The sequence below is a fragment of the Dipodomys merriami genome, unplaced genomic scaffold, assembly GCF_024711535.1.
Source record: "Dipodomys merriami isolate MVZ:Mamm:240054 unplaced genomic scaffold, mDipMer1.0.p SCAF_44, whole genome shotgun sequence".
NCBI classification, from domain to species: Eukaryota; Metazoa; Chordata; class Mammalia; order Rodentia; family Heteromyidae; genus Dipodomys; species Dipodomys merriami.
This window is the reverse complement of record NW_027206002.1, coordinates 11,314,586-11,342,134: the sequence shown is the minus strand read 5'-3', so window position 1 is coordinate 11,342,134 and position 27,549 is coordinate 11,314,586. Positions and strand designations below refer to the sequence as shown.

At 43.0% G+C, this 27,549-nt stretch overlaps 1 protein-coding gene across 6 annotated transcripts in view; it reads right to left on the bottom strand.

Moving 5' to 3' along the window:
* Positions 1-27,549, bottom strand: part of Tenm2 (teneurin transmembrane protein 2) — an 856,557-nt gene that overhangs the window by 762,919 nt on the left and 66,089 nt on the right. For all 6 annotated transcript variants that reach the window (XM_069993966.1, XM_069993969.1, XM_069993971.1 and 3 more), the window contains exon 2: positions 16,004-16,142. The gene's annotated coding sequence lies outside the window, so the exon portion shown is untranslated. The remainder of the gene's footprint in view (positions 1-16,003; positions 16,143-27,549) is intronic.

Below are 27,549 nucleotides of genomic sequence, written 5' to 3'. Positions count from 1 at the left end.
AGGATGCAAAAGTGAAGGAAGGCCTCAGGGGTCACACAGGCAGCGGTGCACAGGAGCAGGGGTCCTGGTGGCCCGCGCTGGTGACACACAGCCCCACCCAGCCCTGTCCTTTGGCTGGGCTTCCACAGTGCCTTCTCTTGCCAAATCTTCTGTTCTCGTCTCCTTCTTCAACCTTGTTCCTCTGGCATCCTGACGATCCTAGAAGCTACCTGACATTCTTCCAATGAGTTCTTTTTCTGCTCAGATTGCTCACAAATGAGAATCCTGGCACACCGAAAGGCACCCTGGCACACGACTCAGGACCAACAAGAAAGAAAGTAAAAGGAGGGGGAGGGGACCAGAGATCTTTAGAAACTTCTCATGAATATGTGCTCTCAAGGAGCTTTGGATTCAATGATTTTTTTTCCCCCCACAGCCAAAAGAAAGGATGTTCCAAAGCAGTGTCTAGAGTCCTTTTTCTGGTCAGAGCAATTTATTTATGCTCCCAGCCTCCATTTCCCCAGTGAATCCCAGAATTCAGGAGAGTAACACAGGATTCTCCCACATTTAAAGGGTACCCATTGGAAAGAGCAGGGCAGAGAGCCAGAGGTTGTGTTTCAGAAACACTCAAAGCAAACCTTCGAACATCTACCACTCTGATTGCTTTTGCCAGGCAAGGGGGCTCCGGCCTTTAATCCTAGCTATTTGGAAAGCAGAGATCAGAGGATCAAAAGTGTGTGAAGTTCCATCTGAACCACGGGCTGTGTGCTGTGTGGTGCCCCTGTCATTTCAATAAGAAAGGGAAGCAGAGATTGGAGGAAGATTGCAGTGTAGTCAAGGCCTGAAATGAGACACGCCCCCCCCTCAAAAATAAATAGCCAAATAAAACAAGGGGCTGGGAAAGTAACTTAAGCGGTAGAGCATCTGCCTAACAAGGAGAAGACCCCGAGTTTGAAGCCCAGGGCTGCCAACAAGGCAAATACAATTAAGAAAGCCAAATTGAAGATTAGAAGTCAAACACAATGGGTCTATCCAATGAACAGCTCTGTGAGAGAAAAGATAATTTATTTCTTCATTTGGAAAAACATCTATTTTTTTGTTGTTAATTTTTTCTAGTGTTCGCCTATTTCTCATCGATTTGTCAGGGTTCATAATTTCAGAGGTGGCAGCTGTTAAAAATATGGATTGTTTTTTGGCCTTTAGACAAACATAATTTCAAATCTAATTTCACCACATCTTATTTGTGTGGCTTTGGACAAATGTGTTCTGTAAGATTTTTCCCTTTTACCATCATCATCATCATCATTATTCTGTGCCAGTCCTAGTGCTTGAAATCAGGGACTTGGTCCTGTTCCTGAGCTTTTTTGGTCAAGGCGAGCATTCTACAGCTTGAGCCACAGCTCACGTGGTGGTTAATTGGAGATAAGTGTCTCCTGGACTTTTCCTACCAGGGCTGGCTTCAAATCACAGTCCTCAGCCCTCAGCCCTCCTGGGTAGCTAGGATTACAGGTGTGAACCACAGGCACCCAACATTTCTCCCCCTTAATTATTAAAAGGGGATGCACAAAAGATCCATTGCAAGAATGCAGGGAGGTGATGGAGTAAGGTAGTTAGCACAACACCCACCACAAGAGAGGCGTCGTGGGAGACGCACACACACACCTACACTGCTCTGCCTTCATCCCTCCTCCCTCTTTCCCAATCATCTCTGCCGGCTTCGCTGCCCTTCCTCTCAGGGTGGACATTAAGCACACAGTAAACCCGGGGTGCACTGTGGGTGGGGATGTGGCCCCTGAGCAGGAGCACCGTTTGCTTCTTTAGCCTTCCGATGCAGCCCCAGCATTCACAATACTGCCTGACGTCTGCCTTTATTCGCATTCACACAGACACAAGAACCTCCATCCACCGCTCACCTCAGAAAACATCTCCTGGAAAGGGACAGAGAGGGACTAAATTTCTAATTAATTTCCGATTAATGAAGGTAATATTATAAGTTCTGTGGCCCAAACGATCCCCGACACTGTTCTTCAACTCCCTTATAGCATTAAAGCAATGATACAATGCCTATAAACAAACGGATACACCATGATATAATAACATCTCATTTGTAGACATTCACAGTATAATGTTACAGCACTTTCATATGGCTAAATGTCTTTTTTGTTGTGGTAGTGGTTGATTTTTTTTCCACCCATATAAATAGGTTTAAAAAAAAAAGCTTAGAAATCACACAAAGTTATGTGGCAGGCTACATGGGGCACAAGGCAGAGAGATTTCCAACCTAGAAGAAGACATGAGTCATGCAGATTCTCCTAATGGGGGTATGTATTTAGGTCTTCTACCAGACCTGCTGTTTCAGGACTTGCTGATAATGTGGTAAAACCTGATCAACAAAGCCAATCCTGCAACTCCGGAGACCCACAGTGTATGTCAGAAATGCCACATTAAATGCCAAGGCTTTCTTGACACTGCCTTTTTGTAAACTTTCGATAAAAAGTCACCACAGCTATTCAAGTCTATTTCTACTTGGTTGCTAGAAGAAGAAAAAAAAAACACTTTTTTTTTCTTTCTACTTTCGTTCTATTAGAAGCATCTTGAAAGGAAATTAACAGTTTGTCACCTTAACAGTGTGAAATTATGCAGATGAAAACTGTAATTTTTAAAAAGATAATGTCTTTTATTCATTTATATTCATAAGCATTTACTAGAAATATCAGTATTTAGAGGATGTTTTTTTTAAAAAAAAAAAGAAAGAAAAATACTTCGCCAATCATAAAAATATCCCTAAATTGCAAGGACTGGCTTAACTCTGCCTACATTTTTATTCCAAGATCTTATACAATTCCTAACCACTGACAGCTTAATTACTTTTATACTGCACCCAAAGGATCTATAGCTACCGTGTGACAAGAGACAAATGTCATTGTGAGGTTAAAAATATGTTTTACTTCCTCTGTTTCTTATCCATACTAGATCACAACACACACTATAATAAAAGTAAAATTCTTATTCAAATCTCTACTAAAATTGATATGCATTCAGGACCTCCTCCCCATCCATCCACACATATGTACATTTTATAAGCGTCCAAATTTCAAAATTAGATTCAGCCTTTTTGACGTTTCCCATTTGTAATTCTCCCCTCCAATCTTCTTAAGAAACTAAAATAGGCTTAGAAGGCCTGTAATTCAATAAACGTATAGCTGTTTATCAGAGTCATATTTTCTCCGTGCAAAAAGAAATCACAAAAGCTGCCTGTATATGCTTTCCTTCTTCTTTCGTTATTACCTCTTTAACTATAGTTTCACATACAGCCAGGCATGTGCTATACCTAGGCCAACAATGAGCCATACTGACTTAATACAATTTGCTTCCTCTACTACTGGGAAAGCAGAAAGGGTTGAGAAGCTATTTGGTGTTTATTAGCGAAGCTATTGTATGAAGGGTGATTGGGGGTTCATTCATTACAAAAAGCGCCTACAGTTTGAACACAAATGCCAATATGCATTTTAGAATCTAGTGCAATTGTTAAGTATTTTCACTCAAATGGGATTTTTTGGGGGGGTTTTGTTTGTTTTTGGTCAGACTCCACAACTCAGAAGAATATTGTGTGTTAACATCTCCATACCTCCAACCACCCCCCCCTCAACTCGACACCCCCACCCAAAAGCTACTCTATGATTCTTTGCATTGATCTCCATTGTAAATGCTTCACATCTTCACACTTGCCATGAAAGAGAGTTGCCTGGAATCCCGAGGTATGATTAGTTATGGAGCAAGCAGAAAGATCACAGCGAGGCTCACTTGTGAAAGAAATTAGAAAGAGAGTAAAGATCATTTCTCTATTTGCGTTACATTGCGAAGCACACAATATCTCATCGATGGTACTGTACATAGAACCGACCCTCCACAGGCAAGCTGGAAGCTCATACATCAACGGAAAGATCTTTGTCAATTGCTGTATGCCTCATTATCTCACTAAGATTTCTTGGCAACAATTAACAGTTACCCAATTCATAGAAATTGCCTTTATTATTTTTGAAGCAGCTACTTTCTTTGGCTTTAATGACTAAGAGAATGGAGACAGATGTCTCTGTTGCTAGGGAGACTGAATAAAAAAAAACCTTTGAAATGAAGTAAATAAGCAACTACCATCTTTTTTTTAAGAAAAAAATACAGAATTCTGTTAGTTTTGAATTAACTGTTTGTTTTAAAAACAAACCAGCAGAAGCTCCGATTTTTTTTTTAAGGAAAGACATTAGAATAGTTTATTACCGTTTCTTTTCTTTTTGTTTTTTGACAGTAATCAATCATTAAAAAGAAAATAAAAAGAGGCCCACCTGTGCACCCAGCAATCATTGAGGCCACTCATCAGAAACTGGTACCCTCTTTGTACTCGTACCTGAATTCGACGGGATTACCTTTTATATCACCTGTCAGTCCTTGGTGAGTGAAGACAAAGCTGTTTCTCCCTTCAACTAGGAGAATCTAGGCTTTGCAGAGGAGGCATGCCTGGGAACTTAGCTCTCCGCCCGCTCTCCACGCAGTTTCCAATTTCCAATGTCTGCAGCTCTGTGTGCACCTCTCCACTCGGGCATGGAGAACTATGGGCAACCGGAGATAACCTATGTGTATGTGCATACATCTATATATTTGTATACATATCGATAGGTGTATCCATATAGGTATGAAATGTATGCCTAGATATATACATCACTATATGTGTATATTTCCCCCCCTAAGACCTCTCTCTTCTGGACCCTCGCTGTCTCTAGCTCTGACATTAGTCTACACAATGTGCATTTGCATTGTTCACATATCAGGGGCACAGACATGCTGTTCACCCTCTTGGAGTATGGACGGATCTTGTGAGGAAGCAGGGGAGTTGTAACATAACAGAAGACCAGATCCAGCTTGCAGAGAAATGCTGTGTCATCCAAAAAAAAAAGAAAATTGCAACTTGCCCCAATTCTTTGAAAACACTACTGATCTCCTGTGGAAGCCATATAAAATCTCCCAAATACCTTTCACACCCTGTTCTAATGAAAGCATTGCCCATTTAACTATAATCCCTAAATTGAATAGTAGCATTTTTTTTTGCCTATTTTGCCTATGTCATTTAGATGTTTGTGGAGGTTGGTTTTTTTTTTTTTAACACAGCAAACTATGTTGTTTCTCCATTGTAAATGTTATATGTTACTACTGCAATAAAAAATATCCCCACAACACCCATATGATATAAAGCATGCAAAAGAAGAATTACCTTCCTGTTTTTACTTGCGAAAATGCCCAGAATCGCAACTGTAATTTCTGGCTTCTGTTAACAGGGAAAGCTAAAGCACAACCCGTCATATATTATTCTGTTTTATAAAAGTTTGTTTTGTTTTTCAGATTCTAGACTGAGTGACTCACCACAGGATTTTTTTTTTTTTTTTTTTTTTTTACTTTTAAAAGGGTTTTGACATTCAAAGTTTCTGAACTTTTTCGTAAAATTTTCATTTACTGGGATGAGTGAGAACAGCATTTAAGGTGAAAGTAGCAACATCCCGGACTTCGGTGCCGGAAATGAATCCCACTTTCAGCCTCTTAGTGGGGGGGTGGATGTCCATTTGCCACTTGAGTTTTTGAGTCTCCGTTTCATTAGTATTAAAGTGGCGATCAGTCACGTCCTAAGTTTTCCGTAAGGGTCAAAAATGATATCATGGGGATAGACACGTGGTCCACTACCATCAGAAAGGATCCGGGTTATTAACTGCTTCCTGGCTTCTTAGGGATGGTGAGTGGAAACAAAGGCGTGGCTTCTGTGGTTTGACAGCACGTTGGACACCACGCACCAGCCGTGTGGAGCACGCCCTTACGTCCACATCATGCAGGCGCAGTCAGTCTGGTTCCACTGATAATACACTCCCAGTGATCTCCTGAGATTGGAGTAACTCCAACGAATCTGATACTGCTCAATCCCAGCCAATCAAACCCCCTGGCTTTACTCCTGAGCATCGTTTACGGCGCACAAAGTGGTAACACGCTGCCCCAAAACTCCGAGGAAGCAGGACTCGGGTCTTTCCTTACTTGCAATCTGCTCAGAACCATCCCTCCACCCCTGAGATTTCCTTGGTGAGCTCTACCTTGAGTAGCTTGGTCTACCGTGCACTAAGCGCTCGTTCTAGCAGGTGTTTACTGGCACGTATGATGTGACAGTTACTATTCCAGATGCTAGGCAGACAGCCCGGAATAAACCAGAGAGAGAAATGAAGAACCTAAGCCCACAACCACCACCACAAAGGTACCCGCAAAAGCACAGAACCGAGCAAGCTGGCCAGAGACTGAGTGTGAGAGATCACAGCCCTGCCAACGTGGGCGCTCTGGTTGTGCCCGGAACAAATGAAGAAGGTGCCACGGCCAGACCACACGAAGATGCGCACATTGACACCAACGGAAACTAAGTAACGAGACTGTTCGAGACGGACACCACAGACCTGACTGGAAGGCAGGCGGGCACCCTGTATGTCCACACAGAGAACAGACAGACGCTGGATTGTTTGAGAATGTGGGGCGCGCGGGGCCAGGCGCTGGGATGAACTGGGACAGGTAATCACAGGTAAATTACAGGTAATTACAGCGGGGTCCGTTCTGCTGGCGTGCTATGATGTAGGAAATATGCGTGTGTGGGCCACAGGTCATAGCAATTAAACCCCAGTCAGATGGAGCCCAGGGTTTAAACCTTCCTAGAAGATACTAAAGTATAGCCAGAATTGAGAACATTTTAGAGTTCTGGATAAGGAGTGACAATTGTTCTGTGTGTGTGTGTGTGTGCGCGCGCGCGTGCATGCGCACGCGTATACACGCACTCTCATGTCCCCGATTACTTTTATCTTGGCCTCTCATTGCTCATTTAACGTCGGCATTCCAGCCACTTTCTGATGGTTGAGTGTGTGCGGGGCACCAGCTTGGAGAAGCAGGCCTCCGGGAGGCGCACATACAAGGCTGGTTTGTCCTCGGGATGTCTGAATCCGCTTCCAGGCAGATTCTCAATTACAGTTGAAAAGATAAACAAACAGGTGCATGGGAACACCAGCACTCAGCAGCTGGCTCCGCAGCCCTCCTCCGGGGAAATGTAGACACCAGCAGGGCCTTCTGGGAAGGATTTGCAGACAAGACAAAGGAAGGTTCTTTTGACTTGTTGGCTGGCAGGTGAATAACAGCAGGCCCTTCTGGGTCATGAAAATAAAAATAAAGAGGATCATCATTCTTAAGTACTGGGAAATATTCAACCAAGGTGCTCACATGTCCCCAGAATGTGTGTCTTCTCCAAGGAAAACACAATGGCTCTTCCTGATGCCGAAAACCAGAAATCAAGGAATTAGCTGATGAGGGTCACACTGAGCCAGCAAGAGGCATAGAATAAGCAAACGACTGTGGGGCTCAAAAATGAGTTCTTCAGATTCTACCTGTGAGAGCGGCCTTTCCCAAATGGTAAAGAAAACTCGTTCAGCTGAAGGTGGTAGAAAATGCCAGAAGTCTAGGGAGGCTTCCCCTGGGTGCTGGAAGATTAGGAAGGGAGTTGTGCTCATGGCCATTTTATTCCTGCAAACGTAAGACTTTCTAGCAACATGTGGACTTCCTGTTGTCTATCAGAGGTTTGTGTTGTAGTTTTTGTTTGGTGCCAGTGCTCAGGGCTAGAGCTCAGAGCCCGAGCACTGTCCCTGAGCTTTATTGCTCAAGGCTTAGTGATCCACCACTTGAGACACAGGTCCATTTCTAGCAATTGCTGGGTAATCGGACATCAAAGCGTCTCATTAGTTTTCCTGCCCTGGCTGGCTTTGAACCATAGTTCTCAGATCTTGGCTTCCTAAGTAGCTGGGTGTACAAGCGTGAGCCACCCCGTGCCCAGCTTATCAAAGTTTTAATCATTTTAGAAGTGGCCTTTTACAGGCCACCAAACAATGACATTGAGTCATTAATACCACACGTAGAGTCCAAATTTCACACGAAAGACCATCCGTCTAAAAGCAGCAACCGATTTGCGTCTAGGTTGTTGTGGTTTGAGGTGGAGCACTCTAAGTCCAGTCTCAAACAGCACTAGGGGTTGTGTTTGGATTTTTGATCCACATTGTCTCAGCATTGGCTCGGAAAGCCCTCTCTTTTCATTCTTCATTCAGCCCAGGAGAGAATAAAATCACCAGGGTGACAACTTCGCCCTCTTTAGAGATACACAAATTTATGTAGCTAGCTGTGCGTAGCTAGCTGTGTCTTCCTTAGACTTGTCTCTTGAAGTCACTCCAAGGTCAAGGGAATTTCTTTGTCCCTTAAGGAGGCCTTCACCGATACAAAAGACCGATGTGGAGTTCACACTGGAGAGATACACTTGATGATAGACAAATAAATCTCTCAGCTTTCTGCTGGGCCAATTAATTCCTAGGGCCCTTATGTGAAAGAAATGATAGGTGATGTGACTCGTAGCCACAAACAATAAAAATGTGTACTTCATAAGCTTTTTTGGGGGGGGGGTTCCTACATTCATTCATCAAATGAGCATCATTTATTCACAGCTAGCTGTCAGGCGAGGTGTCGACTTCTGATAGTTGGCATAATGGATCCAAAAGAAAATGGAAAAGGAGACTTCTGGCTTTGTAGAGAATCCAAGGCTGGCTGAATGATAGTGGAGATACGCAAACCTTTGCTATTTGCATTTTGGGGATACACATGAGAAAGTCAAGGAAGACTGGTTGATCAGCAGAAGTTTTAGGGCGTCTATAAGAAAGCCATCATTTCCCATGGTGCATGCTGGGAATTATACGGTGGCCATTTGCACAACGGGCCGGTGGCTTTCCACCAGCCAGTCCTTAACAAGTTCCACATCGCGTGGTCATTACTCACGTTGAATTACAAGCTTTGCTCTAACAAGTATCGACCTCTTGGGAAAGTTCTCCATCTGATTTATACACATTCAAAAATAAAATGGAAACAATTCTCCAAAACAATAGACCTTTGCAAGCTCGGTCCTGGATAACGCACCCGTGCACTTTCAAAAGATTTCTCTTCTCAGGCCACCGTTTCCAGGGTCTGAATGAAGGTCCACACTCAGCGCAGTACCTCGGAGTCTAAAGTGAGGAACTGCAGGGTATGATTTATATGAAGAAGACGCTCTGGCTGGCGGGCTAGAATACAGCCAAGTGCTCCACCACTTGAACTATGTCCTGTTTGCTTTAGATTGGTTTTTTCCCCATAGGCTCTCCTATTTTTGCCTGGGATGGGTCTTGGGTGACAACCTCCATCTCTCAGTGGTCTCCCATGAACAGGGATCACAGGAACATCCCATGCCCAGCTTTGTTCCTGGGCTGGCCTCACACTGGGACCTCCACATCTCTAGCCTGCTCAATATGTTATGTATCCCAATGTATAGTAAATCTTTATAATTTGCCTAACAGTCCCAGACTGGTATCTTCTACTTTATAGAATATATATATATATATATATATATATATACATATTCTCTCTCTAATATATATAGAGATTCTATCTTATATATATACATATATATATTATACACTATATAATATATAAGTTGCTGATCAAACGGTCAATACTCTAAACGGTCTTTCCAACTGTCTCCTGTATTGACAAAAATGACTGGCAAGTGTAAGATGCAAAGCTCATGGAAAACACCAGCCTGAAAGGCAAAACCAGTTTATAAATAACTAAGCGTTAGCCTCACCATGAGTAATACTATAGGAAGGCAGCCTGACAGGAGCTGGGTTTGGTGTACCCCGGGGTTGGTATCACCCTGACAGCAAGAGCCCAGCCACCCATTTCCCAACCAGACCCCTTGGTATGAACGCTCAGTGAGAAGTGTCTCCCGGACCTGAGCAGTAGAAAGTGCTTCTGTTTCCTCCAGGTAGGTGTGGGGTTTCTTTGCAATTCAGACAATACAGACATTTCAATTTAGGCTTTGTTGGGCAAGAATTTAAAAGACAAAAACATTACGAACGCACTTCAAACGTTACGCGCCTGGCCTCCTTAAATGCAAATCCACGCACATATTACACCTCTAACCTAACCGGGGATGGAGGATGGAGAATACCGAAGCCCAGAGTGGCCATGTGCTGGGGTGAGGCTGAAGAGCGGGAACTTGGGGCCACTTCAGTTCCCAGTCTGTGAACGGGGTCTCTTCCTTGGTCTGTTTACATTTTTGCTTCCGTGAGTGAGTTCTCTGCTCAAAGCGGTCCCGAGCCCCAGGTCCAAGTGTGGCCTAGGGCGGTGAAGAATGAAAGGCGAGATATGGCTTACAGAGAAAGTTCGGGTGTCGGGTAAGTTTGCTCAGGGTAAGATCATATTGTCATGAGACCATCTGCTACCAATAAGCAGGGAGGGGGCAGGGGGGGAATAAATGAGAGGTTTGTGAGTGGAAGAAAGCACCGCGGGGGACAGGCAGTGGTCTGATGATGGTGGACAGCCTGCGGGCCCCAGGTCTGCCTGCCCCAGCCCTGCATCTCCTGCATCTCCTCGGGCAGCAGGGGTCAGTATTTGCTAATTCCACAGGGTGGAGGAGATGCACGGAGTGATGGCCAGTAATAAGAATTAGCTTGTTTTTCCTCCTTTGTAACCCATGTTCTACTGTCCCTGCTGTGGTCTATAACACACACACACACACACACACACACACACACACACTACACACACACACACACACAGCCAATCACAGTAAGAATAATCTTTTCACTTTCCTGCCCTTTATATTGTGTAGTTATGTTTATTTTAGGCTGGCATTTTAACATTGTATTTAGGTTAAACGGCCCTCATCATATCTGATTCGTTTTGTGTCTGCTTTCTCAGCCCTCTACGAAGGTACCAGAACGTATCCAATTTTGTTTGGTGAGTTCATCTTGGTTTGCACACTTTAATGATATGAAAGTATCTGTGGACTATTTGTTTGGTGATTTTTTTGGTATCTGTTTTGCGATAGTAACTTGAGCCAATCAAAGTTACTCCCTCTCAGTTTTCCAAAAGAGCTAACTAAAAATTTTTAAACGTTTGCCAACTACCTTACTTAGTTCATGTTACACACACACACACACACACACACACACACACACACACACACACAAAATTTGATGTTATATATATAGTTAAAAATACACACACCCATATAGAATCCCATGGTATTTGCCAAAGTGTTATTGTCTTTCAATAACAGTATTCCCACATACATCAGAATAATGGAAGAGACACTTAAACAAAACAAAACATAGTTTAAATGTAATTAGCTCATTACAATGACCAGATCATATTCTTTATAATAGCATCTTTCTCTAAAGTATTCCCATTTGTTTTCTGTCCAAGCAAAATCTAAATGGCAGGTATAACAGCCAAATGACATAATATAGATTTCTCTCCTTTCTAGTTACGTGAACATTGGTCAGATATTTAACCTCTGGGGGCCTCAGCTTTCAGGATTTAAGACTTTACTTTGACAATTAAAACTAAAATGATTTACTTCCAAGAGAAGGATGTATAGAACAAACTACCAAGTGATTATTTAATAACTACTTCTTTCTCCTCCCCACTCCCCACCCTTAACGGTTATTTTAAACAAAGTACCGCAGACATTGCAACATGAATTTGGGCTATATGTGTTCTACTTCATTCTTTAAATTTCTAAGAAGATATTTTTGGAAAGAGCTGAAATAGGGAACAGGGCAGGGCTCTGTGTGAGAAAACATGAAATATTTAGAGCAAGCCTCGTGTAAATCCCACAATGCTAAAGGCAACTCCAGCCTGGAAGTTTGGCTGGGGAATCCAAAGGGCTGTGTCTACACTAGCAGGAAAAGGAAGAGGACAAACAGGAAGCTTGGTGCAGTGCTTTCAACATGCTGTTCATGACGGCGACGTTACGCTACAGAAATATATCTGTTCATCTTACTTTGGTCAGTAGTGGGTCTTGAACTCTGGGCCTGAGCGCTGTCCCTCAGCTCTTCAGCTCAAGGCGAGCGCTCTACCACTTGAGCCACAGCGCCACTTCCGGTTTTCTAGGGGTTTATTGGAGATGAGAATCTCATGGGCTTTCCTGCCTGGGGTTGGCTTTGAACCGCGATCCTCAGATCTCAGCCTCCTGAGTAGCTAGGATTACAGGCGTGAGCCACCGGCGCCCGGCTTCATCTTCTTAAACACCTTGTGAGCATCAGTCAGGAAATTTTACATGGGCAGGAGAGTGAATACGTCAGCTGTTAATCCACGGACAGGAAGTCAAATCTGCACAACATGCATGGGACCACGTTTTGTCCTGAGTACATCACACAGGTGCTGTCCCCTGTCCTGAGTGTGTCCCGTTCCTGGCTGCTTGAGGCTCCTCAGCTTGTCAAAGCGCAGTTCCAATGAGCTCACATCGGAAACTGCAAAACGTGTTTGCCGCTTACCTTTTACCAAAGCAATCTTTAAAACTCTCTGGATTATGTTTCCTCTGATATTTTCATTTCGATTAAGGTTGGAGTTGTACTACTCGAGCAACACCTCTACTTCTTTGTATGTGTGTCTGCCTGTCTGTCTGTCTGTCTGTCTGTCTGTCTGTCTGTCTGTCTGTCTGTCTGTCTGTCTGTCTCTCTCTCTCTCTCTCTCTCTCTCTCTCTCTCTCTCTCTCTCTCTCTCTCTCTCTCTTTGCTGGTTAATTGGAGGTAAGAGTATCACTGACTTTCCTGCCAGGACTGACTTTAACACCTGATCCTCAAACCTCAGCCTCCTCAGTAGCTAAGAGTATAAGCTGGAGCTATCAGCTTCTGGTGTTTGTTTTTACTCTTTTATCTCCATTTTTTAATCCGTGGAAGCCAAATAAAACAGTGTACTCTTACATAGTGACAGACTCACTTCTCAAATTTGATCCTTGTACCTTGAACGCTGAGGAGCTACCCATCAATCAGTCTAGTAGTTGTAGGATTCCGGGGTGGAGACAAACCCTGCATCTACGTCTCCCTCTGACACACCAAACAGAAGTCACCTGGAAATGTTGAAGGCAGATCCCTGGTGGATGGTAGGATGGTAGGATGGTGCTTCTAAAGAGCAAAGATCATGGTATTTACAGCCTCAAGCCCAAGCAGAAGTAAAAAGGGAAACGCCAGAGGTTAAGTCTGGAAAGAAACTAAAAATCTGGGGAAACTGAAGATCTGCCTGGAAAAGCCATGTTCATCCACCTCATCGACATGGAGTAATCAATGAACAGAGAGCACTGAGCACTGAGCACTAAGCCAACAGCAGAGGGTCGGGCTCCCTGCAGAGTGCAGGTATTTCTCAGAAGCACCTTCCAAAGAACGTGAACTATCATGGCAGACAGCAGGCAGGGCTCCTGTCGGTGGGTGGGAGTCCATGGAAGCCCAGCCCTGGCCTTGCTGACTGGCTTCTTCCATTGCCAAAATCCAACACACTTTTGGTTGCAATAGAAATTTATTATTTTTTAAAAATAACATATGCTGCTCTAAGCAAAGAGGAGAAAGCTCAACGGACGCACCGTGAAGCCGGGGACGATTCTCTGCTCTGCTTTGCAGGCAGCTCGGGGGGACCCTCCGGGAAAGTCTACCAAGGTGTTCAAGCGTTCTCCCACAAAGACTGGAATGGATGGTGGCAGAGGTGCCCTGAATCCTGTCCCCGTTCCCACGTCCTCCTTCTACCCAGTCATCCTCTGATTGTCCCCCCGCTGCCCAACCACCCTGGACACCCGTTATCTTGCTGTCTGTTGCTTAGAGGAATAATGAGATGGTAGGATTTGGTGGATGGCAAACAAGAGCCAGGCAGGAGGGGTGACTGAGGTACGCCCGAGGTCGGGAAAGACCCCAGGAGTGCACAGTAAGGCCGCCCCCTGACCTCCCCCCTCCCCCCCATGGCAAGCTCCACCCTTCCAAGGCTGGCTCCCCCGAGCTTGCTTTGTCTAACTCTGCAGTTTCCTGGTCTGCTCCTAGCTGACAGGGGGACAGATGGGTTAGCATAGGAGATGCCAGAGTCTTAGGTCTGCTTCACCATACGTCCTCCTATTTCTTCCAAAACTGACAAGTCTACACTTGCCATGAGTTTTCAGAAGCACTTGGTTATGTTTCCTTGAGGACGCAAGCAAAGGCAGACCCAAGCTTCAACCACAGGAATGGGGGGGGGGTAGGGATCCTGGGGGGGGATGGGGGGGCAGAGAGGAGCACACTGGGTCTGCGACCGAGCCACCGTGAAGGTAGAAGAGTCGTTCTGTCCACATCAAGCTGCGACAACACACTGCAGCTCAGCTCTGAGGGACCGGGACAACAACACTGCCAAGAAAACCAAGGCATGGCCGGTGCTGGGGCGGCAAGGCGCGGGCTTTCCTGGAGTAGAAACGCTACCAAATCTAGCCAGAACGGCCTCTCCTCTGTGAGAAGCCCCACCTCAGACCACACACCCGGGAAAGCAGAATAAAGCAGAAGAGAACTGTCTCTCTACCTGTATACACACATACATACACAGGTGTACACCTCTAAACCACACATGTGATATAGAATATAACATATAAATTGCTAACACATTGATATATAATATTGTATTACATATTATAGATCATATTTTGTTATATAATATACTTGATAATATACCTTATATTATATAGTAAAATATTACCTGTATAACATCAAATAAAAAATTAAATAAAAATATAAGTATGCTATCATGTGTATTTATATATCATATATTAATATATTCATATTATATTAATATATAATATGTCATTAATATAATAATATAATGATACATTAATATATTATATAAGGTAGATATTATATAGGTATATACGCATATATGTGTGTGTCTATGTGAGTGTGAATGTGAGTGTGTGTGTGTGTGTGTGTGTGTGTGTGTGTGTGTGTGTGTGTGAACCCGAGCCACCACAGAGTTGCTAAACCAGCTGAGTAGAGCTCAGGGGGCTCCTCAAGTTCGCTCACCCCCAACTGCAGGCGTCAGGGCACCAGCTCTGACCCATGGCTAGAGTGTGCTGTGACTCCCATTCTGTCGCTGGGAACAGGGCCCTGCGTCCTTTTCCAACTGACTCCTCCCCTTGGGCTCCTTGACTACTGCTGCAGCCTGCCCTCCCCCTGAAGGGGGGACACCCACACCCATGCCACATTTGCCCTTGAACTCCTTCCCTGGCTGGCAGCCACTGCAGATCCCCTCTTCCCTCCCCCTCTCCGTTGCATGGAGAAGAAGAAAGAGAGAAGAATGCAAAGATCGCCTCTAGATCCGGGCGCCATGTATTTGTTTCTCTGCGGTTTTAGAGCCAACCCTCCACCTGATCCTTGGCCTTCACCCTGTACACGCGCTCACAGGAAGGAATTACGCAATCACTGATATTTCAGCCCCTTGGGATAGATGCCCGTCTCCAAACCAGAAGTGCACAAGGCATGAAAAGATCTCTCCGGAACCCTTTAACGGTCTCACCCCTTCCCCCAAAATGAACCACCTTGGTAGGCTGTGATCCATTCAAAAAATAAAATCAAAAGCAAAAAGCTAAACAAAGCAAAAGAAGGGTAGGGGCACAGCTCAGAGCAGAACGGTGGTCCAGGAAATAACGGAATGGATAGACAAAAATAAACGAACACATTAAAAAGAAAAAAGAGAAAAGACAAGAAAGCAGAGATTTCACGCATCCCACGAAGCAACCCCCGGGGTAAACTCTTGGAACCTGGGCCTCGGGTGTAGAAGAATGTGGAGAATCCACATTTAGGGCAAAGAAAGGTAGAAGGATGTAAGTCACCACGTAAGCAAAGCCTGCCGTTCAGCTGGCTGTGGTGTAACCTGTGCAGATAAACAACACGAAACAGACCTCACGGGAAACGGGCTTGCGCGTGGCCCCCGGGGAAGAGGATGAGGAGTTGTGAAGTCATTCAACTGAGTCAGAAGAAGAAAGGCAGGCACCGATGTGGGAGAGAGAGAGAGAATCCCCAGTGCAACTCTGCACGTGGGTCTACGAAGCCAACACAACTCGAGGTGGAAGGAAACACAGATGGGTCGGAGTCATTCCACTCACCAGAAAGGGAGGTGCTGGACGGCAGCTCAGCTAGCTTTCTACCGGTCCACAGCAGAGCCAGGGAACGAAGCAAGCCCCACACCGCTCAGGCAGACAGACGGACGGGGGAACCGCTCAGGCAGACAGACGGTGGACGCAACTGTGAAAATAAAGGAGGGCATAGGTAAGATTCGAAAGAGAAAAAGGAAAGAAAGAACGGTACTCACTACCTTACACAGGTAACTGGAAACCCTCTGTACATCACCTTGACAATCAAGTTAAAAAAAAAGAAAGAAATGCCACAGATCTCCACAATGCTGGAAAGCTGAAATTACTAGTGAAGAGAACTAAGTGGTAAGCCTCTGTGCTTTAGAATACCTTTCCATGGAGGAATGGCGCATCTGGGAGAAGACACATTGGTTTGTTCAATTGTTTTCACCTAGGGACATCACTACTACAATGGTACAAAATTACCACCCCAGGTTAACGCAGAATCTATGGGTTGGGCAGTGAAGGTTCTGTTTATGAGATCAGCATGGTGGTAAAAACTGTTAGAACAGGTGGAAGGTGGAAAGGAGGAAAGCTTTTGTGTTTGCTCTTCATATTTTTGTTTTAAAGACATTTTATCTCAAAATTTGCAGGCTGGCTAACCCTCCAATTTGAGCCTTGTTCTACTGATATCAAAATTCAAAGATTTGCTCATCAGACCCGTTGTTAATAGGGTGCGGGAAGGATAGTATCTAACAAGGAAGGTCCCAATGACACTAACACGGGCTTCTCTGAGAAAATAACCTAAGCTTGCATTATCTAAAGATAGGGGGATTTGCACGGCTCTCTCCCAGAAGTATTGCAAAGATCGCGTGTAAAACTCAACCCAAAGAACTTCAGGTGGTCTGGCACTGTCCCTCTTTATACAGGCCAGCTGTCCCCAATATTGTCATTGCAACAACACCATCATTACGCTGTGTGTAATTTCATCCACAGATGTGTGTGTGTGTGTGTGTGTGTGTGTGTGTGTGTGTGTGTGTGTGTGTGTGTGTGTGTGTGTGCTTGAACACAGGGCCTAGGTACTACCTCTTAGCTTTGTCACTCAAGCTGGTGTTCTACCAGGGGAGCCACAGCTCTGCTTCTTGTCGGATAATTGGAGATTGGAGTCTCATGGACTTTTTCCATTCTTGCCTGGCTTTTAACTGTGATTCTCAGATCTCAGCCTCCTGAATAGCTAGGGTTATAGGACTTAGCCACCAGCACCCGGCAGGAATGAATATTCTGTTGACAAAATGCTACAGAAAGCTATGTATTACTCTAGTTCATACTAAGAACCGACTATAATAAACTAGCTTCTCTCCTCCTCCAGCCAGTAAGGAGATAATAACAATTTTTTTTAAAGGTGATTTCTTAAATCCAGGTGATCCTGCCAGACAGCAGGAGACAGGGGCTGTAACTGAAGATCAGCAGCCGCAGTCATTTCCATGTTGAACACTAAATGAACGCCTCCATAGGCAGATAGGTGGAACCCTTGCTTTTAGGGCCTTTCCCAGGCCTTTGCTACCTGGTGTGGGGGGAGCCCACCCGTCCTGAACCCCCCAGCACATCCCCTGTGGATGTCACAGCCCCGAAACAGATTCTGAACAAGGTCAGGTGGCATTTTCACACTGCTGTCTGCATGCTCTCTGGAAACTCTGAAAAGTCTTTCTGCTCCCTACCAGTCTTCTGGAAGAAGAAGGTGGGGCTTGGAGGATGTTAACTTTGAGACGGGCGAGCTTTGGTCCTGGTCATTCTGAAACAGGATTCTGGTCAGGGATTCTGAGTCTTGTTGAGCCTCCATCTTCTCCTCTCTGAAATGGGGCCAACATATCTCCACATAAAACGGAGTCACGTGGTAGGAAAATGCATGGGACCCCAGGATTAACCACCATCTCTGTCTTCCATGTTAGACTACCTTTCTGATTATGTCTCTCGGTACCAGAATTATAAGTAGATGGTAAGTATTGTGCTGTCTAATCAAGACTACATTTGTCCTTAAAGGACAAATGACAGGGCGAGGCAGAATTAGGGACTTTGGGCAAATTAATTTTTGTTTTTGTCCCTGGTTCTGTTTTTTAAACTTCAAGCTGGCCATCAGAACCCAGGAAAGCAATATGGTTCTGTACTTTTCTCCTTATAAACACTGCAGCCTTTCTTGTTTTTGAATCATACAACTTCAGCCCTTAATCGTATCCTACCTTGGAATAATTAGGTGTCCTGATAATCAAGTCTGTTTACTCACTTTTGCAGCTCTGATCCTTTAATCTCTCCCAAATATGAGATTTAAATACTATTAAGAGCCACAATTTAACAATTTTATTACTAAATAAAATGGCAGGAATATACTCAAGGCAAGTCACTAATCGGGAGCATACAATAAGGACTTTGGTAAGTAAGAATAGTACAAGATCATAAGCTGGAAACGAAGGCGCTAAAAGCATCCAGAGCAAAATGGCCCTCGTTCGGGTCTACCTGTGCATCTGAGGGCCAATCTCTATACACTTCTGCTGTGACCTTTCCCCAGAGGGCCCTAAAGCTGCGCCCTGCACCGGTCTCAGCCAGATGGACAATTTATCCAGAGTTAGGAATTCTCTATAAGAAGAAGACTATCATGAGACAACTGGCAATTTTCAGTTATAGAGAAATGTTACTTGCTGGGTTCCTGGGTATGGTTCAAGTACAGGATACAGCCCATACAGATAATAACTAAATCAACAGGCCATCTATTGATTGGGTGGCTTAGGGTAGATCCCTGACAGGGCCACTCAATGGCCATGTAGTCCTAGACTACTCTGTACTTCTCTGTATTCCTGAATTTCCTCCTGGGTAAAAGCACTATATTTAATTCATCGAATGTCAGGAAAGACTGTACAGACTGTACACTTAAGAAAATGGTAGGCACAAAGTAAATATTGGTCATTATTGTCATTTATATTTTAGTGGACTAAAATTATATTAAAACCCACTGGTTTCTGATAGAAAAATCACTTCATATTATGTTAAATTCATTCTAACTATCCAGTGGATAAATAAGAAAGATATTTTGACTAGCATATTTTATACATCAAATATTTAGGACAAGATGACAATATACTTGAATGCAATTAGTTGTTATCCACTAGGTTTTCAGCTACATTAAGATATATCAAGAGCTGGGAATGTGGCTCAGTGGTAGAGCGCTTGCCTAGCATGCATGAAGCCCTGGGTGCGATTCCTCAGTACCACATATACAGAAAAAGCCGGCAGTGGCTCAAATAGCAGAATGCTTGCTAGCCTTGAGCAAAAGAAGCTCAGGGACAGAGCCCAGGTCCAGAGTTCAAGCCCCAGAACTGGCACAAAAAAAAAAAAAGATATATCAGAAAAAGCTCATGTCTGATCTGAATTCGAATACCTCATTAATTAAATTATAATAGACCTAAGCAAACTCAAACATGATTGTGTTGCATTTTTGCACACAAGATTTTACATATCAACAGTGTGATGATCGTGATTGTATCAGAATTATTTTAAATATTCTTTTGCAGTTGCATTACAAAACAATCAGTTAAGTCTAATAGAAGTAAAAAAAAAAATTCACTGAAAAAACTTGAGTCGGCTTTTAACCACAGCTGACATTCTGTTGACTATTTGTCTAAGCACATCTACAAGTAAATCATCTGAGATAAGTAAAATGGAGCATAAACAGTTTCATCTATTGATTGTTATTCTCAAGTCTTTTCTCTAAGCAACGAGTACTTTCTAGTTTATTGAAAGCAGTTAAAGCATTTAAGTCTTTCATTTAGTATTCATAGGAAATTTGAGAAACATAAATATCCTATTTAAAATTCTTATAAAATAAGTAATTTAAAATAATTAAATATGATTGACATCTGAGGAACAATTTGGGAACGCCTAGATCTGTATCTTTGAGTTATATGTTTATGCGATCAAACGTTATGAGTCAGAAAAACTAAGCAAATACCAGACAACATATTTTACACAAATGCCACAAACAGAAGTGATAAAGACAAACCTATAATAAGCCACACAATGGGAATAAAACCTGAGAGATACTGTTATCTTCATTCAAACTACCAGTTCCCTTAATGGAAATTAAGTTTATAGGCTTAAAAGAAATAGTAACCATTTTCCTTTCAGATATAAAGAGAATGATATTACCATGTGAGAAATGGGAGATTAGTAAATGCAAATTAATTGACTCCTTTCTAATGAATAAAAATAAACATTTCACAGACCAAAAAAAAAAAAAAACCACCACATGAATTTATAAGCCTCCTTTCACAAAGCTGAGAAAAAAAATCAAACCATAAATTCAAGCCATTTTACATTGCTCTGTTTCATAGAACTATTTAGGAATATTCAGCCTTATTGAAAAAGAGAATATTTTAACTTAAAGTGATCTGCCTATTACTAAAGAAGGAGGCATTTGCCCTTGATATAAGATAACTGTAAAGCACAGAAAATTATTATTTGGTCTGGATAGACGAACAACAGTCAGTTAAGATCATTCACTCGTTTGTTTCACGGATATCCAAGTGGGTGGTGTTTATATAGCGTCTCACTTTTACAGCCTGGATCTTTTCCATGCAGTACAGTTAACTCTGCAGTATCTGCCTATCCAGTGACTGACACACAGCCAGTCCTATATTACTGCTGTCTACTGCCATGGAAGAATGCACACCTGATTTCACAGCGTTAGAAGAAAAATGGAGGATAGCTTTCTTCATCACTCAGATTACGCACAGAAAAGATGAACTATTGACATGGTAAGTTAAATGCCGTATAGTAAGAGGGTTAATTTCACTAATGTCGCCAGCTTGCTCTCTTTGCACAGTTGGGTTTTTCTTTTTTGGTTTATTTGTTTGTTTGTTTGGAGGCTAACGGGGCAAGTGAAAATAACCCCTTACATTTGCGTCAGTCTGCTCATCTCTGATGGCAGTGTTGGTGAACGCGTACCACAGGCCTGTAGATTCAGAGAGGCGGGTGATGTGACGTGACCAGCCCCCATTGGGTCCCACACACAAACCAACCAACCCCTGAAATGTGGTCTTCTAGGAATAGGTATCAGAATCTGCTGAAGCTCTCTGTGGTCTCTCCTTCCTTTATCACAGGGCCTGGGGGGGAGGGGGTATGGGGGGAATCTGGCCCTGGGTAGCACGGGGGAAATGTGGTACTCGGGCTTCCTGGGAGGGAGGAGGATAGCAAGTAGTTTCATTACACGTGTATTTGAAAGGCAATGACATCGCCATGCCAGCTGAGAGAGGTGATAGGAAGGAGAAGGGGAGAAAATTAACCCCAACCCAATAGGAAGCACCCCACACCCCCCTGCCCCAGGACCACGGCCTCCCTCAGGAACTAAAGACCCACTGTACCCATGGCACACGGACGAGAAAACTACCAAATGTGCGCTAGAGATTCATGAGCACAGGGTACTCTTTGGTGGTCTTGACCATCAAATTAGCTCTGCTTAGAACCCATTTAAAATAACACCAACAAGATACTTTTAATGATAGGCTTTATTCCCTTCGGGCCAAAGAGTATTCTTATACTGGCTGTACGAGATCTGGGAGTTCTCATCTGTTAAGACAATGATTTCGATTAAATAATTCTTCCTCTCACTGAGACTCCCACCATAGTCTGTTCCAAGGTTGGCAAGGTTTGCTTAGACTAAATACATGGGTTCCATCCTAAGGATGTCCCTCCCAAACCAACCACAACATTTTCAGCGTCCAAATGCACAGTCTGTGATCCAAAGCTCATGCTCAATGGCTTTGGGGAAAAAGGGAAAAAATACTCTACAGAAGCTTAAAAAGATACTTAGGGTAATAGCAATTCATTAAGCAATTGTGAAAGGGTAAGATCTTATTTTGCTTAAGGGCTGGTTATCTGATATGGAAAATACTGGAGTTTTATAAAATATACACTCTTCCCATGCTCATTTTCTGAATGAATAAGTATGAGGCCAATTTCATACAGAATCACTCCAACTTGAACTAATAATTGTGTACTGCCTGCCTAGAAAAAAAACTTGTTTGTTTCAGAGGGATACGTATACAAATGAATGCAAAAGAAAGCATTAAATCAGTTGCTAATTATAATTAATTCATAGATAGTTGAGGTTCATTTGATTCTGCTAAAGTGTATAAAATAGTACTCCTAGAGAGACCTACAGTACAAGCAAATAAATACTAGATCGTATAAGAACCGTATTTATTTACTGACTATTTTAAGAAGCTAAATACCATTTTTGAAGAGAAGCCTTCAGAAGCGCATGGCTATGAAACTGGATACATTGTACTATTGTTTCCTCTGGATAATGAACCATAGGGGCCTTCCCAGAAATTTTGAAATCTTTAAGAAAAAAATTAAATGAATGCATCAAAAACCCCTTGCTTGGGACTTATTTGTGGAGGAACATTCTGGAATGCCTGGCTTGTGACTAAAACACAGAAAGAGACTGGGTAAATCATCATCCTATTTCAATGGTGACAGATGGAGAAAAACCATGAATAAGAGCACTTCTGACACATAAGAAGAATATGACCTTGGAGAGGTAACATGGAAAACACAGAAGGTGGAAAGAATGATTATTGAATGACATCCCTGTCTGTGAATACACTACCTTATTGCTGAGTCCTCTCACAGATTACCCACAATCCTTTGAGGAGCTAGCTGCATGCTCATCATATTCATTTCCTGAATGGAGAGTCAAGAACCTCCTACAGATGAGCAAGGAACCCAGTGAAATGAACTCTAGTGTGAGACAGACTAATTGTACATCGCCCATCACCTTTGCCCACAAGATGACAAAGACACAGGATGACCTAGAGCAACAGCAACATCCAGAAAACCACGTCCTACGTTCACTTTATGAATAATCTCGTTTCTGAACTCCCGGCTCTGGACTGGTAGTGGCCTATGGTAAATTTCACAGGCAAGACTTAGTCCAGAATTTTTCCTACAGAAAGATTAACGGGATCGACACAATGTACCGAGTTCATGTACAAAAACTTCGGAAACACCTTTGAATTGGCTTTATCAGCACTCTGTTTGAAATGAGCAATTTACTAATAACCATAATTGATTTCCATCTCTGTATGAGCAGTAATTCCCAGGGGACTTGTATTTATCAACACGTTATTAGCCTATCACTACTTTGCTTGGAGTTGGCAGGAAAAATTTTTTTTCAAGATTGTAGCTCTTTTAAAAATAATTCATATTTCTCTCCCCTAGGCCCATTCACCCATGTGTCTGCAAGCTCACACAAACATGGGTACATACAGGTACACACACACACACACACACACACACACACACACACACACACACACACACACACACACACATCCCTCAACACAGACCATCAGAACTGGGAAGGATGGTGTGTGTGTGTGTGTGTGTGTGTGTGTGTGTGTGTGTGTGTGTGTGTGTGTGTGTGTGTGTGTGTGTGTGTGTGTGTGTGTGTGTGTGTGTGTGTGTGTGTGTGTGTGTGTGTGTTGAAAACTTCCAGAGAAGAGGGTGGAAGAGAGAGGAAGAGGATAGAGAAATGTAGGAACAGGAGTTGGCAATATTGAGAAAATGAAAAATTGGTTGAACTACATGCCATAGAGGTAGAATGATTTCCTGAGAGCTCCTAAAAGTACAGCCATTAAATAAATCCAGCCATTAGAATATTAAAATAGAAGGTTATATTCTAAATTTTGAAATACAAAAAAAATTATATTACTGCGGGCTCTAATGGCATCAGTTAAAGTTAGGAAGACAAACAGGAAACAATTTCTGAGCTAGAATACTCCGAGTCAAGCAGGGGAGAAGAACCATGTGAGTTTTCTTTTCTTTTTTTTTTTTAATCAAAAGAAGAAATTAAAAACAACCTGGTTGTTTACTGTGTTACTCTCACCAAAGTGAACTGTACCCTTTAAAATATAAATTCTCCCTTCAGAGTAAATATATCCACATTTGCACCAAGAAGCAGAGCCTGATGACTGTATTAAAAAATACATTTCCAGAGAAATCATTATATTAAGCAGCAAACAAATGCATCCCTCCCTTTTGCTAACCTCCCTCTAATTAATTAACAGATTGGCACAGTCTAAGAACTAAATTTATTTTCAATTAAAATAAGAAGCCCATATGTCACGATAATTTTTTGTTACTATTTCTAATGCTCAAAACAAAGGTTTGCTTTTAGCATTGAACATCGTAATCACAACAAATCCTTTAATTTTCAATAACTGTGAGGATACTTCAAGAGCCCTTCTCCTAGAAAGGTGCTACCCCAATGGTTAATCCTATTAAGAACTGAGACATGCTAGACAAGTAAATCCGCCGGGGAGTTGAAGGAATCAAAGGCTTACTGCTTACTCCGAAGGCAACGACTTTTGTAAAGGGCTCTATTATATGAGGAACAAAAGAATACCACTTGTGTACTTAAATATCATCTGCTTTTCCTTCCAAAATACTCCATTTTTAAGTAAAGATATGTGATTTAAATGTATTTAGAGTTTCGCTTTTGGCACGGGCTCTCGTTTCTGAGCAGTCCCATCTGTGTGCTGCATGACTCTCGCATAATGATACACTCTCAAGCTGCTTCACTTTTCTGTACCATGTACCCTTTTCCACACTCACATACATTTTTTCCATAAATTTCTGAATAAGGAATTGGGCTGTGCACGTGTGTCAAAGGGGACCTGGAGAATACCTCCAGGGCTGGGAAACGAGAGATTTGACGAAAATACCCCCTCCTCCTCCTGCCCCAGGGGCTCACCCCAGGACCCCCCCCCCCCCCGCACCTCACTTCTCATGAGCTGGGATTCCTCAGGACCACACAGGAAACAACTTGCCTTCTGCAGGTCAGGACCATATATCGGCTCAGGCAAAATGCCCACTTGTTGTCAGCCCCTCACACCCGCTGGGTGACAAACCCATGGCTCATCAAGGCAGACCCCCAATTTTGATTTCCTGATAGGGCCAGCTGTTCCCCCCGCCCACCTTTCCACCCGGTTCACATTCAAACACACCCCCAGCATGCGCTCTGCCCGGCTGGTGGTTCCATTGTGGGGAAAAGTGGAGTTTGAATCTAATAATCCTAACTATGTAAAGCTCTGGGTAGATGAACATACTCGCTATTAAGCATGCTTCAGTGTGCTGGACTCTCTAGTGATCAAGAGAACGAATTGCACTGTCCAGATGAGAAGAAACACGCATGCACACACACACACACACACACACACACACACACACACACACACACACACACACACACACACACACACACACACACACACACACACACACACGCAGATTCTGCATATACCTCCAAAGGGAAGATCTATGCAATGCTGCATTTGGTGTCTGAATTGTGAATCTGAGCAAGAAAATTTAAGAAGTTCCCTAAACCAATGATCTTGGTTGCGGTACACAAGCACACCATTGACTGAAATGGTACATTATTAAATAAACACCAATGTCTAGAAAACCATATGCTTCCTCCGTATCCAACTTCTGGGGTCCGGTGATAATCAAAGCACGACTTCCTGATAAGATTTGAATAGGAAACCCAAAAGCGATCAGATGCCCAGGTATGGTTCCAGAAGGGAGAAGGAAGAATCGTTGTGGGTGAAGCCCAGGAATTTTAATGCTTTGGAAACCAACCTTTGAATGCTGGATTTGGTAATTCTGGAAACTCCATGCTTGTAAACTTAACAGCTTGGCTTTGAGGGGCTCCTTCCTTTCTAGGATTGATTTCACATTGGACGTGCTTCTCAGTGGGTCGGCTCTGAGCCTGGTAGAGGGATCGGGTGTACTGGGATAACCAAGAACTGGGTGTTAGTTGTCTTTGGAGAGTCATCTTACGCCTTCAAGGACAGGCAAAGACACACCTAATTTTCTGAATTGTGTGTGTGTGTGTGTGTGTGTGTGTTTATACGCACACTAATGGCAATGTCTGGATTTAGAAAGGGAGACATCTATAGCTACCACAGCCTTTCAGTTCTTTAAGAGGTAAGGTTGAATTTAAGCATTAAAGACATCTCAAGAAGGGGAGGAAAGAAGCTGGGGAGGGGGAGAAGCAGAGGAAGAGGTGATCTTGTCCAAAAAGAAATGTACTTGTCACCTGACTTAGGAAACAGCCCTCTACAACGCTTCAATAATAAAAAATGAAATTATATTTTTGAAAATTCCCGAAGATTACAGTTTCTTTCTTCTCTCCCTTCGCATTACCACTCATTTCCTCTTCGATTTCCTTCCCCCTTGTAGCTTCCTCTCCCTGACTGACACAAAGGCTGACGGGCAGTTCGGACTGCTGTCTCACTAGTGGAAGAGTTTTCTTTCCTCCATCACACTTATTCCGATGAGAAATTACCTCCTTCGTTTTTAATGGCTCTCTTATACTCTTACGGCCTAAGAGTAGCTGTGTCTGTCTGTGTCCAACTGTTCCCAGGGCGTAGCTCAACGCATGGCTATCCAATACACGTTGAAAGAACGAATTAAGGAAACAAAATACTTACCCTGGGTATATGTATGTATGTATGTACATATCTATATATATATATGTGTGTGTGTCTGTGTATGTATAATCTGAAAATCTGAAGTCCACAATGCTTCAAATTCAAATGGTTTCTGAGTCATGTGATACCACAAGTGGAAAATTTTATGTTATGGAACTTTTTGTGCACCATCAAAATTCTGTATAAAGTTGCCTTAAGGTTTAACACCCAGACAGAAAATAAATGAAACTCATACTCAGACAGGTACCATCATGAATTACCCTATTGTGCAAATATCTGAAAACAAAATTAATTTAAAAAATCATTTGAAACACTTCTAGTCCCCATCATTCATATCCAGGAATTTATAGTCCTTTGATTTCTTTGACCACCATACATGCATACATGTTTGATGTGAGTTGGATGTATCTTCTTGAACATCAGTGACTGATGCTTGTAATCCAATCTGCTATTTTTTAAAATATTTATTTTTGGCCCATCCACTGCCTAGTTTCTATCTATTTTAATTTCTTAATCTATTTTTATATGTTTATTATACTTTGCATTTGAGGTTGGTCCTTGTAACAATTCATTTCTACCTAAAACCAACCCACCAAACATCCCCCCAAGGACACACTGCTGGAGAAATTTCAGTTTCAAGGTCAAGCGAAGGGAAGACAAACCCAAACCATCAACTCATAGAATAGGAGGAATTAAACTTTGAAATGGCTGCTTGAAGGCTTTGGCTAACCACAGCAAACATTAAGTCAGGCTTAACAACACTAAGCACTATCAAGCCCCTTGTATTTATTGTAGGATTTGCTCGGCAGCTCAGCCCGGCCCTGGAATTTGCCTGCACCGGCTAATGGAAAGTGAACTGAGATGCTATTGACAGTTTCATGACAAGCCCTCCTTCCCCTACATTGTCCGGTCTTCCTAGCTGTTCATTACCCTGACTGCTGAGCCCGGGAGATAATGACATGCTCTGCTCCTACACCTGCCTGTAACACGTTTTTGCTTCAGGGTTCCTTTTAATTGAAACACACTGTCTGT